The sequence below is a fragment of the Orbicella faveolata genome, unplaced genomic scaffold, assembly GCF_042242905.1.
Source record: "Orbicella faveolata isolate gen_17 unplaced genomic scaffold, um_ofav_v1 contig_4, whole genome shotgun sequence".
NCBI lineage: Eukaryota > Metazoa > Cnidaria > Anthozoa > Scleractinia > Merulinidae > Orbicella > Orbicella faveolata.
In genome coordinates this window covers 2,143,522-2,149,210 of record NW_028301569.1, presented here as the reverse complement: position 1 = coordinate 2,149,210, position 5,689 = coordinate 2,143,522, and the positions used below count along the sequence as shown (strand labels likewise).

General features: G+C 44.8%; 1 pseudogene; it reads right to left on the bottom strand.

Annotated features, from left to right (window-relative positions):
• Positions 1-1,288: 1,288 nt before the first annotated feature.
• Positions 1,289-5,191, bottom strand: LOC149100909 (uncharacterized; annotated as a pseudogene).
• Positions 5,192-5,689: the final 498 nt, after the last annotated feature.

The following is a 5,689-nucleotide window of genomic DNA, read 5'->3' as shown; positions in this document are numbered from 1 at the left end:
TCTCATCCCCAGAGCCCACGATCCTTCTGGCCTGCGGCAGGAATCGAGAGCTCTGGGCTGGTCCAACACCGGAAGTTTGCGATTCACTGACTTCCCGTCAAATCTGGCAAATCTGATTGGCTGAGAATACGAAGCGAATGCTCTGCGCATGCTCTGCGCATGCTCAGAAAATCGGGTCCGGCCAGAGCTCTCGATCCCTGCCGCAGGTCGGAAGGATCGTGGGCTCTGAGGACGAGAATGGGTGGGCGTTTGAGCTACATAGATGCTATTTCTGAAATGATAGACTTCAGAAAACTTCATGGCGCATCAGAGGCAGTCTTTCGAAAGTTCTCTGCAACAGAGCTGTACCTCAAAAGAGCGCGAAAGACGGTTGCAAAGATGATGAGATTGCAGTGGACACAAGATTTAGACATCGAAACACTAGAAGCGAGAGGCCATTAGGCAACAATGGAGGAATTGTTGGAGGTCGCGAAATTCCACCTGCCGCGCTACCAGAATACCGTGAAGATTTGCAAATTGAGTCCAACTCAAGTTAACCCCTCGGACTTTGCAATTGCCACGAGATTTGTAGCCATGTATCTGTTCATCAAAGTGAAGGGGTCGCGTCTCATGACTTATCAATATTTGACGGTGGACATGATTGCTGCAGCTAAGGAAAAGGGTGGATTCATTGATCAGAAAACGATCAAGACTGCTGGAAAGTATAGATTTGATTCTTTGATTCTGACCGATGTAAACATGCAAGTGCTCAATGGCTACATCTCGTACGTTAGACCTTTGCTTAAACCCCAATGTGATTTCTTTCTCGTCAACAGAAATGGAGGTCAACATGGTAAATTGGGCGAGATCATGAGCAAACTGGTGTTTGATGCAATTGGAAAATACACCCATCCCACGCGTTATCGCCAAATTGTTGAAACGCAGGACCTCAATCAGCTCACTAGCAAAGAGCAGGGGATTTTGTCAGAAGGCCAAAAACAGTTCTGCTTTTGCTAAAGTTCACTATCAAAAGCAACGATCCCGAGAAGTTGCTTTGAAGAGTCACGAGTGCATACAGAAACTTCAAGGCGCCAAGGGGGCAGAAGTGGACGAGGACGTCCACGCAAGACCCGGAGATTCGACTTCCAACGCCGTGCCTTCTGTTGAAACAGTGCAAAATGTCAACTCCTCTCCCAAAAAGGACGCCCTGCGTAAAAGAATCTTGCGCTCTCAGAGGAACATTCGTCATGTTTTGAAATTGACAACAGAAGAGGACGATTTTCTAAAGAAAGGGATAACTAAACACGGGTTTGGGCAGTGGACTGCTATTTTGAGAGACCTTTATTTTAAGTTTCAAGACGGAAGAACGGCAGACTCTCTAAAGAAAAGGGCTGGAATGAAAATGCCGCTGGCTTTACACCAGAGGGACATATACCCACGAAAAAAATACTTACATGACATCAATGATCTAACGTTTCATTTCGAAATTGACAATGCATCCAGATGCATGTTACACTCAAGACGTATGCTCTTTGTATTCTTATAGTAAACTCTTATAGTGAACTAGCTAATAAAACATCATTAACTGACGAAAAAAACAGGGGCATAGAGTTTGTAGAGTTTGTAAACTCTATACCCTATATATAGTATAGTAAACTCTTACAGTAAACTCGATGCTAACTTAATTCAGTGATTCCTGACGGCATGAGACTTTCAGCTTTACTGTTGACTGGGAGTGAAAAAGTGAGTTATTCTTCCTCTCTTGGGCACTGATGTACTTGTTTGCTGACTTCGTCGTTTCTGACTGGATGAGCGGCTGTGCGCTGTTGACGCCGTCGAGGGTGTTATGAAGAGCTCCTCCTCGTCGCTATCTTCCATCTCTTCACAAGGATAGGGTAGGGGACACCAGATGCTGTTTATACGTTGCGCTTGAGACGGGAAAACCCATGGCATCTCCACGGCCCTCTTCCTCCGCTCCAACAGCACTAGCTTCGCGAGCCCTTGAACTTTTTCCTTCTGAAATCTCAACTTGAGTGCTTCGACAGTCACTTCCAACATGTACTGGAGTGCACGCTTAACATCTTCGTCTGTCGCCGCGTCCTCTTTACTCTGGGGATCTCGAAGTTCCTTTTCCTCCTCCATAATCCACTCGTTGTTGAAGTACTCGCGTGCTTTCTTTTCGAGCATCCGTTGGTCTTCTTCTTTCTTCCTTGCAAAGTATTGGTCTCGAGAACGCTCTATATTCGGATGGTAGGGGCCGTTGACTGACTGTAGCAAGTGGGCGTCTTCTTCCTTCAATATCCCCAGCGAGATCCAGCGTTTCTCAGATTCTTCCAGCACCCGCAATCGTGCGCGCTCTTCCCGGCTTTCCCTTTCATCGACGGTACGTTTTACGTCAGCGGCGAGTAGACCAAGTTGCCTCTGCTTGAGACTGTGGTATGGCTCTTGCTCTTGCAGACGTGCAATATTCTTCAGACTCTCCTCCCATTGGTCCAAATAGGTAGAATCAGTGTCTGCCTCTTCGCCATCTCCCTACACATTACTATCGTCTATGGCCGTGTTCGGCTCCGTTGGCTCACTCCCTTCTTGCTCGCTTTCGCTTTCGTCCAGTTCCATGGTCCTAATCCGTTCCTTTTCTTCCTCACCGATGTCACCTCGCTGTACACTGGTTCCAGGCACAGGAGGTGGTAACTCATCGTCTGGAGTTATCGCCAGGCCACATGCCCAGACAATGCAGTCCATTACATTGGTTTGCAAGAATTCTTGTACTCCTGCTACACACGGTGATGTCAAGCGTTTGAAGAAGAACTTTCTTAAAGGTAGGACATGGCGCCGTTGTGCTCTTGGCCAAATCCATGTCCGTTTGACATGTGATGAACATTGGGCATCTTATGACTGCTAGACTTGATGTCTTGTACTTGCGGTCGTGTGCAGTGAGCCCTCCTTGCGTCAAAATTTTCCGGTCATCTGGATGCATCAGCTTCGCGTGCGTCTCGTCTAGGAAGATGATTTGAGTGTTTTCATCGACCACGCTCTTGTTAAAAGCCTTTTGTTTACTGATCATGGCAATGTATCTTGCTGAGATGAAGCGGGTGATTGGCGTGAAAAGGCTCGTTTTTCCACTGTTAGGCTCTCTCACGAGGCACATGACCCTTTCTTTGTGCTGTTTAATGCGGCAGTCGAGGAGTCGAATGTAATATTCGCAAAAGTGCGCCATTTCCTGCTGGTTGAGGCTATTCTGTAGTATTTGTTTGAAGTAACCTGGATCTGGCGTCTTAGTGTGCTCGTATTCGATGTACGCCTTGGGAGATTCTTTTCCAATTTCCGTGCCTTGGATGGGATGAAAAAGGAACTTTCTCTGACTTACTGAGAAGCACCATCCTCCGTTCACTTCAATCAAGTCGTAGTTGATGCGCAGCTGCTTCATGAATTCGCATTCTCTATTGCCAAGGATTTCTACGAGCTTGTTCATATAATTGATGATGGTGTCCTTAAACTGATCATTGCTTTCCAGCAGAGAAAGGAATTTCTTCACCGAACACCAGTGCTGATATGTCATGTGTATTCAGAATTCTTGTCCCTCTTGAACATTTCCCCACTGTGTAGTGCATAGCCCAGTTTCGCCATGGCTTGTTCTATGTCGTTCATTGCTACGACAATCGGCGATGCGAGGCCTTTTGGGATTTCCGAGGGCAAGTCGCATACCTCTATGCCAAACACATCAAATTGGAGGCCGGAACTGACGACAGAGGGTATTAACTTGTCTCGCAGTTTTGCAGTGAATAAGCTACAGACAACTTGTAACCTGACAACATGCTCACTTGCATGAAGTGACTCCAAGGGCTCCTCTACCAGTTGATCTTGTAGCAACTGAAGACTGTGGGAAAAAGACATGTCCACTTTGGTCTGCATAAAGTGGTTGTTGTCATCTTTTAGCGTGGTGCATAATGGTGCGCAGGAGTCCTCTTTGTTTCCTCTTTTTCTGTCTGGCAGGACTTTCGCTATCACTGCCATGCCCGTTTCTAATAGGGTTGAATGCATGGGGACCGTCGACACGCGCATGCCGTTGGAGGACTGTACTGCAATCCAGTAAGTTATTGCTGGCCAATACTTTTCAGGCAATTCATCATTCTGGTCGTCCTCTTGTTCTTGGCTGTTTGCCTTTTCTCCCTTTTCTTTACTTCGCCTCTCTAGGGCGGCGACAGAGGAGAAGAAAAATGCTACTCCTTTCACATTCTTAATCTTTTCGTGAGATAAGTTAAAATGGTATTTGGAAGTCCGGAGGCGATTCTCAACAACTATCGCCACACTGTTGTTCTGCCTTTCTCGGCTTCAATGGACTTCCTCGATGATTCGAAGCTTTCTCTTACTTCAAGAATCTTCCGAACTACGGTTTCGTTTTTATCTGCGCAATTTCGGCACAAAATGTTTGTCAAAAGTGAACCTTCGCCACTGGATATCTGGATATCCTTTCCGGCGATCAATTCAAGATTCAAACAAACTTTGGTCTTTTTTTGGCCACCCGATATCGTCGATTTTCGTTTAAAATCTTTGTTCGTAATCACTTTAGTATAGAGTAAACAAATTTGTTCTTTCGACGCGGGAGAAACGCACACACTTTCGATTGTTTTGGTCGGAGTGGAACCGATACTTTCCGCCATTCAATTCAATCCAAATGTAATCTGACACACCAGTTGCAAGTCACGCCACTCCTCATTTTTGCCCGGAACGTAAATGAAAACCCTTCAAGCGAGACAAGTCGACCTCTCGCGACTTCGTCGCTCGCTCGGCCGCTTCGCGGCCTAACATATTCTACCCTGAAATTCATGAGGTCGACTTGTGGCAAGTCTAGGTAAGACCTTGCTTAACAGGGCACTTCGTATTCTCTAAAAAGTAGACAAAGAAAACCAGAAAAATAATCGGTACAGAATATAGTTAAACACAACGCTGTAATCTTGAAGGAAACGTATCCACAGGTTTTGCATGTTACAAACTACATAGTCTCTTAGATTAGCTAGTTAAGAACAGTAAGCGATGTAGAATTTCATTCCCAGTATGTTACGTTTTAAGTCGAATCTTCGTAAATTCGTTGACTGAAAGAATTGGGAGCATTTTTTCTTCCTTAACTTGTTTAATCAAGACTAAGCGAAGAAGGGATATCAAATCTCGTACATACCTTATTATTGAGTTGCCTTGCTGGAGCTGTGGCCATGGCTGACACCGAGTGAAGTGAGAACGAAGTGGTTTTACCGTCTACTTTTATAGCATGATAGCTAGATTGTTAAAATGCCGCAGTGTGATCTTTTATTTTCGATAAATTCCAGCCAAAGAAAGCCGCAACGGTGCAAAAAACAAAACAAAAAAGAAAGCCCAGACAATCTACAGCGATTACGTGATCGCTGTAATCAAATTCTTTGCGTTAACTTTTGTTAAATGCAAACATAGTTGTGTTGGAAATTCACAGTGGAAAATTAGGCATTAATAAAATGTATCATTGCCATAGTGGGTTTTAAAATTTCGTTTTTCCTTTGCACTTCAAGTGTTGTTCAGTATAGGCATTCTTTGTTCAATCAACGCAAGCAGTTAACAATGCTAAACAGTTTGTAGATGTTTCACCATCGCAGAAGAGAAAGAAGTCTTTTATGATTTAAAAAGCCGTTTGCTAGTTTTGTTTAAAATATAGAAAAATGCGTGCCTTTTGGTTGGTATG